Source organism: Vombatus ursinus, unplaced genomic scaffold (assembly GCF_900497805.2).
Source record: "Vombatus ursinus unplaced genomic scaffold, bare-nosed wombat genome assembly UNPS02014798.1, whole genome shotgun sequence".
Classification (NCBI taxonomy): domain Eukaryota; kingdom Metazoa; phylum Chordata; class Mammalia; order Diprotodontia; family Vombatidae; genus Vombatus; species Vombatus ursinus.
The window spans coordinates 58,214,689-58,225,374 of NW_020954576.1; positions in this window are offsets into that span (position 1 = coordinate 58,214,689).

The following is a 10,686-nucleotide window of genomic DNA, read 5'->3' on the forward strand; positions in this document are numbered from 1 at the left end:
CAATTTATATAGAGGGGTTAAGAGTCTTAGTGTAGTTTTAAGCTTATTAAAGCTTAACATTGCCCAAAGACTTTTGGGACACTCTGTATTATGTCATTTAAGCCCAAGACTCAGGTAATAAAGGTATAGTTAGCTCTATTTTATAGATGAGGAAGCAGAAATTTTTCAGGAAATATTGTCAACAGTGGAATTACTGGGTCAAAGGATATGATTATTTTTATAACCTTTGATGTATTACTATCAGATTGTCTTCCAAAATGTTTTCATACTACTTTGACATCCTACCAATCTGGATTTCATTCTACTATACACTATCAGTACCAACATGGAACCATGCAGGCTATTGAAAGGGCTGGTTGTTGGATGAGAGAGGCACCTGCTCATCCTTAGTTCACAAACCACAGGTTCCTGACAGCAAACAGTACTTGGAACTTTTAGCCAGCCACAAAAAGTCTTAAGCCTTCAAGCCCCCAGAGGGATCTCTGTAGCCTTAAAAACCCTGTGACCCTTGAGCTTGGTAACGTCATCAAGTTCTGATGAGTTCTTTGGATCCATTTCTTTAAGACAATTTTTTTCTGAACTAAAACATAAAAAAAATACCCAAGAGCATTTCCATGTACATAGAACTCAAAAAGAAGATTGCATATAAAACTGGAGATCTCCATTTAATAATGCCTGCTATAGTTCCATTTCCAAAGGATACTAAAGTTTCCCAAAAGCTTATCAATCCTTCTGAGTATTATTTTGCCTTTGTGTCACTTTCTTTTCTTGTTCCTCCAAAAAACCTTAAATACCAAGCAAAGGAGAACCCCTGAAGGGTGGCCTGTACAAAGTGATATTTTAGAAAGGTTAGTATCTCTACTAAAGTCCTATGCAGATGACTCAGAAAGGCATAGACCTTGGATTTTCAAAGGCTTGAGTAAAAGTCCTACAATTCTGGAAATGATTCAAGTATAGGCCAAGTGATGGCCTAGTTGGTGAGTCTTATCTGTTCTACCTCCCATCTCTCCTCTTCTTTCTATTCACATGACTTCAACACTAATTTAGGCCTTTATCTCCCCTCACCTGGACTTTTGTGATATTACCATTATTGCTCTACCTGCCTCTAGTCCCTTTCTTCTCCAATTCATCCTTCCATATAGCTACTAAATTGATATTCCTCAAAGTCTGACAAAGTCACTACCCTGCTCAAGAAAGCTCAGTGAGTCCCTATTGCCTTTAGGATAAAATATAAACTCTTTTATTTGATATATTTCACTATATGGCTTCAACCCATCTTGATTTCACAATACTTGTCCCTATACTCTACATTCCAACCAAACTGAACTGCTTGCTGTTCCCTATGTATGACATTCCTTCTTCCACTTCTCTGCCCTTGTACATACTGCCTTCCATGCCAGGAATGCCCACCCTGCCTCTTAGAATCCTTAGCACCTTCAAGGCTCAGCTCAGGTACCACTCCCTATAGGATGCCTGGCCTGATCTCCCTCTTCCAGTCCCCCATCAGTTACTAGTGCCCTCCATTAATTTGTCCATGATGTTTCCTCTAGCAGACAATGAGCTCCTTAGGAACAGAATATTTTGTTTCTATAATAAAAGTAGCTCAGATTTGTATGGCACTTTAAGGTATGCAAAATGCTTTCCCAAGAACGTATGTGCTTTTATTACCCCATTTTACAGATGAGGAAATTGAAGCAGATAGAGATTAAGTGACTTGCCTAGGATCACACAGCCCGTGTGTGTTTGAGGCTGGATTTGAATTCAGGTCTTCTGACTACAGTCTGTTGCTCTATTCACTGTGCCATCTAGCTGCTTCTGTTTTTACCTTTCCATCCCCAGCTCCTAGTGGAGTGCCTGGCACAAGTAATAAGTACTTGTTTAACTGAATGAAATTATACAAAGATAAACCTAGGTAAGCATGGAAATACTCAATACCAAAAGGTTGACCACCAGGTGATGATTTTCTTTAAAAAGAGCAACTTTAAAAGATTGTCTATTTAAAGGCTGTAAAGGGGCTGCACTCTGTGCTGGTGGAAGGACACTACAACTATAAAATCAATGATCTTTGAGGTAATAAGATAATATTGTGGGAAAGCATGGGATGGTTTTGAAAATGAATAGATAGGAGTCTGGAATACTAGTAAGGGCTCTCTTATAGTACTCCAAGTACAAAGACCTGAGGATATGGATTATGGAGGTGGTAGTAAGAATGGGAAGGAAGGGATGGATAGATAGATATAACAACAACAATAATAATATCTAACATTTACTTGGTATCTACTATGTGCCAGGCACTGTGCTAAGTGCCTTACAAATATCATCTCCTTTGACCCTCGAAACAATCCGAAACTGTAAGTACTATTATGACTCTTATTTTACACATGAGGAAACTGAGGCAAACAGAGGTTAAATGGCTTGCCAAGGGTCACACAACTAGTAAGTGTCTGAGGCTAAATTTGAATTCAGGTCTTCCTGACTCTGTGTCCAGCCCTCTATCCACTGGGTCAACTGGAAAGGTAATGTGTTGTGACTGACTATCTATAGAGGGTAAGAAGGAAAAAGGAATAAAAATGACATAGATGTTTTTGAGCCTGGGCACCTGGCGCATAAGTGGTACTGGTGTTGTTCATCCTTTGTTGTGGAAGAGGAACAATGACATCACTGGTGATGTTTTGATTTGTGCATGAATTGGATTTTCATTTAAACGCTTCATTCAGTAGAGTTGCACCAAATCAGCAACCTCACTCTCTCTTCCAGAGTCATTGGAGTCCAGTGACAAAAGTCAGGATGACCGTGGCATCTTTGAGGTCTGACCAAGTTCTGTGCGCCTCACAGTGCCTTCTTCAGCTGTCTTCATGGCCATTGGAACAAATTGTTCTCATCCTCCCATTCTGCCAGGGCAAGTCTTCACATGCTTGGAGTAGACATCCCCCTAACTCACCAAACGGTTTGAGACCTGTTGGTTACCTCCACCTGGTAGAACCTGTCTGCTAAAAAAGTTTTACTGGGATGTGACCACTGCACATGTTACGGCTACCTGGAGCCATAGGTGGGAGTTGGGTGACAAGTGGACATCAAAGGTGGATGAGCAACCCTGAAAAGTTCACCCTCATACTAGCTGCAGAATCAACACTTTCGAATGTGGTCCTGAAGAAGACTTGAGAGTCCTCTGGACAGCAAGGAGATCAAATCAGTTAATACTTAAAGAAATTCATTTAGATTATTCACTGGAAGGTCAGATACTGCAGCTGAAGCCTAAACACTCTGGCCACATAATGAGAAGACAGGACTCATTGGAAAAGACCCTGATGTTGGGAAAGATTAAAGGCAAAAGGGAAAGGGGATGGCAGAGGGTGAGATGGATAAAGAGTGTCATGGAAACAATGAACATGAGCTTGGACAGCCTTCAGGAGATAGTGGAGGTAGAAGAGCCTGGTGTGCTATGATCAATGGGGTCATGAAGAGTTGAACATGATTGAATGACTCAACAACAACAACACAAAGTAAGCCCTCATACTATGCTAGTCCTCCCTGAATACCCCATATGGTAGCATAAATAGAAAAGTAGAAGTAAAGTAGTAAAAAAGTAGTAAAAAATAGAAGAAGAAATTGGTTTTAAAGATAACAAAATGATTTTCCTTGTAAACACATACATATAGTGGCCAGAAAGTAGCTGGAAATATGAAACATGGAAGCTTGAGAAAGAAGTAAGAGCTAGAACTATAAAAGTGGAGGTCATTCCCATAGAGGTCATGGCTGAAACTATGAGTGTGGATATGATCTCTGTAGGAGACCTCCTTACAACATTGTCCTGAGGCAGATGGCCCTTTAGTCTTGGGATCATAGAGTTAGAACTGGAAAGGAGTTTAGAAGCCATTTGGTTCAACTTCCTCATTTTACATATGAGGAAACTGAGGCCCACAGAGGTTAGGTGATTTGTCCATTGGGCTCAAAGATTTCTGCAGACAGCAACCGCAGCCATGAAATTAAAAGACGCTTCATCCTTGGAAGGAAAGCTCTGGCAAACATGGACAGCACACTAAAAAAGCAGAGACATCACCTTGCCAACAAAAGTCAAAGCTATGGTTTTTCTACTTGTAATGTATGACTGTGAGAGGTGAACTATAAGGAAAGCTGAGTGCTGCAGAATCAACACTTTGGAATTGTGGTCCTGAAGAAGACTTGAGAGTCCTCTGGACAGCAAGGAGATCAAATCAGTTAATACTTAAAGAAATTCATTTAGATTATTCACTGGAAGGTCAGATACTGCAGCTGAAGCCTAAACACTCTGGCCACATAATGAGAAGACAGGACTCATTGGAAAAGACCCTGATGTTGGGAAAGATTAAAGGCAAAAGGGAAAAGGGATAGCAGAGGGTGAGATGGATAAAGAGTGTCATGGAAACAATGAACATGAGCTTGGACAGCCTTCAGGAGATAGTGAAGGTAGAAGAGCCTGGTGTGCTATGATCAATGGGGTCATGAAGAGTTGAACATGATTGAATGACTCAACAACAACAACACAGAGTAAGTGATAAAGGTAGAATTGAGCTCACATCCTCTGACCTGATCCAGTGATCTTTTCCATTCCCCTCTAACACTGCCTGGGCCACACTATTTAAGCCCATTTCACAAATGGGAAAATTAAGGCTAAGAAAGATGAAATAGGTTGCCCAAGACTGAACCATTACTTGAAGACAAAGCTTAGAGGAGAATTCAGGTCCCTAGCCATCCAATACACATATAACCATTAACCAATTTAAAGAACTGCAGCTCTGCCAAGCCTTGGAATAATAATTACATTTTTTTTAAAAAAAACTTCACGTTTCTTTCCCTTCATTCTTCCTATTCCCTTTCTCTTCCAACGGTATGTGTTCTGCACCTCTGGATCAGCCTTGCTATGGAGGAAGACGAGAAACTGTCAAGGAAGTAATAAAAATGTGAATTACTAAAGCATCTGGAAATCATTTCTCCATTAGTGGAATGGGGAGGCTTTAAACAAGAGAGCAGCCAGCCTACAAAAATTCATCATCCTCTAAAGCGTACCAAGAACAAGTAAAAGGTCAAGCAAAATGTTCCCACTGTCTCAAAGTTTTAATTGAGAATCAGGGGCTTGGTCAGAGCTGGTGGGGAAGTCTGAAAGTGCTGGCCATCTCAGAGGCATCCCTGTGAAAACTTTGAAAGGCAGCCCAGTATCCGGGCTGTAATTGCAAAGAGGGGGATGCGGGTGGGAACAGAGAGTCAGAGAAGCGCCGCAGCCACTCATTGTGAAGGGAGATAACCAGCACACCATTGCGTTATCGAGCGGTGAGAGCCAGAGAAGAGACAGCTGGCCAATTTTTGATTACTCATGGTAATCGGAGACAGGAGATGGAGAAATAAATGAAATCCTTAAATAATCCAAAAAATTCATTTGAGCGAGTGGTTTGAACCTCCTCCCCCACCCAACCTTTTACCAGAACAGCTAACTAGGAGTTGGCAGGACAGATTTACATTGCATTGTCTGAGCACATCCCCCTGTGTCACGAGCCAATGCGCAGGGTGGAGGGAGGAGGAGCAAATAACAGCTTGTATGGAACACTTTACAAAGTGTTCCGTTCACAGCGACCTGTTAAGTGCCAGTATTAATATCTTTGTTTTACATATGAAGAAATTAAGACCTAGAGAAGTCAGTTTTAATGTGACCTTGAAGTTTCTTAGATGTATTTTTCCTGCCTGTGCTCCTCTGGTATAGGGGGAGCTGCATTTGGAGTCAAGAAGATCTAGATTTGAATGAATCTCATTTCAGATATCCCGCTAGTTGTGTGACAAATCTAGACAAATCACTTAAGCACTCTCTGCCTCAGTTTTCTCTTCTGTAATATAAGGATAATAATAGTAAGGTTGCCATGATAATCAAATGAGCAGCTATTAGTAACAGTAGAACACTGTCCAGACCGACCAAAGCGTAAAAGGTAGGGATCTAGCCCTCAGGGTGAAATCTAATTAGAGGGCTTGATTTTGGCATCTTAGTGAGAGAAAGGACAGAAAGTCCAGTTCTATGGTTTAGTTGTAAGGTGGATAAGATTGCCAAGGCACCGATGTGAAGAGACCAAATTCAAAACAGAGCTTGAAGACTCTTGCTGCCTGTGCCCCTCTGGGTTAGTCTTAATAACACGAAGAGTTAAGCAACTAGGTTGCTCAGTAGTTGCCCTGGACTCAGGGTCAGGAAGTCCTGAGTTCAAATGTGGCTTCTGATGCTAACTAGCTATGTGATATTGGGCAAGTCACTTAACCTTTTTTGTGCCTCAGTTTCCTCATCTGTAAAATGGGAATAATTATAGCACCTACCTCCCAGAGTTATGAGGATCAAAAAAGATCACATATAAATATATATCATAAAATGTAACATATATAACGCTTTGTAAATTTTAAAGCATTATATAAACGCTAGCGGTTTTTATTTGTCCACTTATTCTTCCCTTCCTGTTTGATGGAACTATGTTCTAAGAGGAAAGGAGCCTAAGGTTTCTAAGAGCCCCACCCTACCAGTAAGCCACTGCAGAAAATTCCATGAATTATCTGGTTCCTGAATCCATCCCCTCATGACATTCCAAAGAGCTATTGCCAGCTTTCCTAGAAAGTTCAGTGACGGTCTGAGCAATCTTTCTCTTCCTGTTGCATTGAGGGACTGACTTATTGACTGCCTAATTTTTCCATTTCCGACTACAGTGGTGGGGCAGCAAAAAAGAAACTAGATTCCTAACCTCACTGATCTGGGGAATTGGAAGGAGAGAAGGTGGCTTGCTTGGACTATGAATGATGTGGGTGTTATTGTTGATCTTTTCCTTTAATACCACCATGTTTGCTATTTTAAATAATATGTTCTTGTTCTTTATTACTTATATAGAATCTGAGTGATTTGCGGACACATCTGTATCTAAGAGGACGAGGAGAGTTTCTACTAAGATGAGGCAATGAGCCAATAAGAGTATCTAGACATTAGGAGTAATTGGTAAAGAAGGTTCTCCCAGGAGGACAACACAACAACCCCATTACATCAGTACCAGACCTGGGGCTGCTGACCAGTTCTTCCAATTCCCAGGCCAGTGATCTCTCCACACTACTATGTTGCCTGCTCTAAGGAAAGGAACTATATGATAAATTAACTGCATAATTAGCATCCAAGTAGCCCAATCTCTTCCATTATCTAATTTTTTAGATATCTTTCTGATTACTTTAATTTTTTTCTTGAAAAGGATGTGTGCCTAATTTGTAAAAACAAAGCAAATTTTATATCAAGCAATTAATTATATAATTTGCACAACACAAAATTTAAAGGAATAACCAATATGCTGTATGACAGAATCAGGATCCGGAAAGATCTTAAGAGACTAGAGCATTGGGCTGACTTTAATTGCATGAGATTTAGAGATGAATATAAAGTCTTACACTTAGTTTCCAAAAATGAATTTCATAAGTATGGAGTGGGAGAGGCATGGTTAGACAACGGTTCAGTTGAAAAAGACTTTGGGGCTTATGAAAATGCATGAATCAAATGTGTGCTATGGTGAACAAAAAAGCTGAGGTGATCTTGGGCTGCAAGAAGAAAAGCATAGTATTCAGGAATAATCAATTAGTCAATCAATAAACATTTATTTAAGGCACTGTGATAAGCATTGGAGATACAAAAAGAGGCAAAAGACAGTCCCTGCTTTTAAAGAGATCACAAGCTAATTGGGGAGACAACATGCAAACAAATATATACAAAGCAAGCTTTACAGAGGATAAATTGGAAATAATTAACAGAGAGAAGGTACTTGAATTAAGGGGCATTGGAAAAGGCTTTCTGTAAAAGATGGGATTTGAGTTGGGTCTTACAGGACCCAGGGAGGTCAGTAGTTGGTGCAGAAGAAGGAGAGTGTTCCAGGCATGAAGGACAGCCAGAGAACGTGCCCAGAACCAAGAGACGGAGCGTCTTGTTTGTAGAACATCCAGGAAGCCAGTTACACTAGATCAAAGAGCACATGTTGAGAAGTAGAGTGTAAGAAAACTGGAAAGGTAGAAGAGGGCTAGGTTACGAAGAGCTTTGAATGACAAACAGTACATTTTGTATTTACTCCTGGAGGGAATAGGAAGCCCTTGGAGTTTATTGAGTGGGATGGGGGTAGGGGGTGACATAATCAGACTTGTGCTTTTGGAAAATCACTTCAGTAGCTGAATGGAAGATGGATTGGAGTGGGGAGAATCTTGATTCAGACAAAGCCAACAGCAGAGTATTGCAATAATTTAGCCATGAGATGATTAGGACTTGTACCAGAGTGGTAACGGTGGGGAGTGGGAATGACAGAGGGGGAAATCTTCTGGAGGAGAGGGGATGGAGTGGGATCTCTTGAACAAATAGAGGGTTAGCCTTGGTAAAGAGTAAGGCCACTTCATTGTGTTAGACAGGGGTGATGGAAGAGACAGTGGCAGAAGGTCCCTGAGTGATAGGAAATGAGGAAGTGTCGAGAAGATGGAGTTCATGTCGAATGGCCTCAATTTTTTTTTCTGTAAAATATGAGGCAAGTTTCTTGACTGAGAAAAGGGAATGAGGGGGAACCATGGGAGTTCTGAGCATGGATGAAAAGGTTTAGAAGAGTCTGCTGTGGATAGTGGGATTATGAGTTGTTAAGGGAAGCATAGTAAGATTGCCTAGTGGCAGGGAGGGCTCAGGTGAAATTGTGTAACATAAATCTGGAGTGAACCCAGTCAGAACAGTGGCATGATTTTCTCTCCCTTCACCCTTCAGGATGTGTCTAGGAGTAAAGAGGATGATGAATAGTGGGAGTGATCCAAGGCTGAGACTTGGTTGAGCCCTTTTCCTCTGAATCTTCCACATTCTCTCTTGTATCATACTTATTTGTGTTCACCTTGTATTTTCATTAGTAGGTGGTATAATAATTAGACTACTAGCCTTTAAATCAAGGTTTAAATCCTACCTCAGACACTGTCTACCTCCATGATGCTATTCAAGTCACTTAACAGTTTCCTCATATGCAAAATGGGGATAATAATAGCACCTAATTCACAGGATGGTTGTAAGGATCAAGTAGGGTAAATATATAAAGTGTTTTGCAAACCTTAGAGCCTTTTATAAACATCAGCCATTATTTCTATAAATATCTTCACAGCAAAGATTGTACTTTTTTATCTTTGTATACTCAATTCTTAGCATAATGCCTAGCACATAGTAGGCACAGAATAAATCTTTGTTTAATTGAATTAAATTGAACATTTTTAAGGGTCCATTTATTAACCTTCCTTTCAAGCCACATAATCCACTTTTGTTGTCCACAGTCCAGTAACCCTACCATACAAGTCTAATGAAGGTGATGACACCCTCTGTTACCTCAGTTTATCTTCTATGAAGTGAGTTGTGACAGATCTGGGACTCTGCAAAAAACTGTCATAGAGGTAAATTTTATTATCTTTATCCATTTCTGAAATTCCTCCTGGCTGGTGCTTTTCTGTCTCCTCCACTCCAGCCTCCAGGGCTCTCATGCTACCCACAATACCACACTAAGTTTTCCTTTAAAAGGAATAGATTTATAATATTATCTTTTGTTTTTACATACCTCAATTTCCCCCAGTGTCTGTCCTCCTCCTGTCTCCCAGAGAGTCATTCCTTATAATAAAGATTTAACAAATACAAAAGAGGAGGAACATAGTTCTAAGTTTTCCTTTTGCTCTCCTTGGGCAATGCCCCATAAAGCAGATGCTTCTGGACCCATTCCCATTGTCAAAATTGATGGACCCAGCACTTCATTCCTTTAATTGATTGTTTAGCTGATTTGATAAGCAATTTTGATATATTAACTGGTGATTAATGGGCTAAAATATTACTGTTTCCCATAACAAGAACATTTTAATGGAAAACTCCAATGCCGGATGATAGGTACCAGACCTAGATTTCATTGGCACAAAGAATTCTCAAATAAGGAAACTATCAATACAGGTCATACCTTTTCCACACCTTATGGTCTTAGAGAGTTGCCTAGGCCACAGAGAGGTTAGGTGATTTGCTCAGTGTCACATCCAACATGCCCATCAGAAGCGGAACTTGACTTAGGTCTTTCTGACTCTGAAGCCAGCTCTATATCATACTGTCTCAAAAAATTCAATAACACAAAGAAATATGTACTATGGGAATTTGAAGGTGTTGCAGGTGAGACAGATGGGAGAGAATTTTTTGACAGAGGATATAGGGGGAGGCTTTGAGAGAAATAATAGACTTTCTGTATGCCTCAATTCACATCATGTACAAGGTATTTGACTGAGCCTATTGATCAGGGCTTGTTATACAAGAAAAAAGAAATTCAATAAAATTCAACAAAAATTTACTGAGCATCCAGTATATGTAAGACTGTGTAAGAAAGGAAAATAGACAATGAAAGAAAAAAAGAGAAATAAGGGAAAGAAAAGAAAAAGAAGCAAAGAAATAGGAAGAGAAGAAAGGAGGGAAGAGGGAGGCTGAGAAGGAAGAGGAAGGAGGAAAGGAAGGAAGGAAGGAAGGAAGAAAGGAAGGGAGGGAGGGAGGGAGGAAGGAAGAAAGGAAGGAAAGAAGGAAGGAAGGAAGGGAGGGAGGAAAAGAGGAAGGAAGGGGAAGGGGAAGGAGGATGGGAGAGAGAGAGAGAGAGAGAGAGAGAGAGAGAGAGAGAGAGAGAG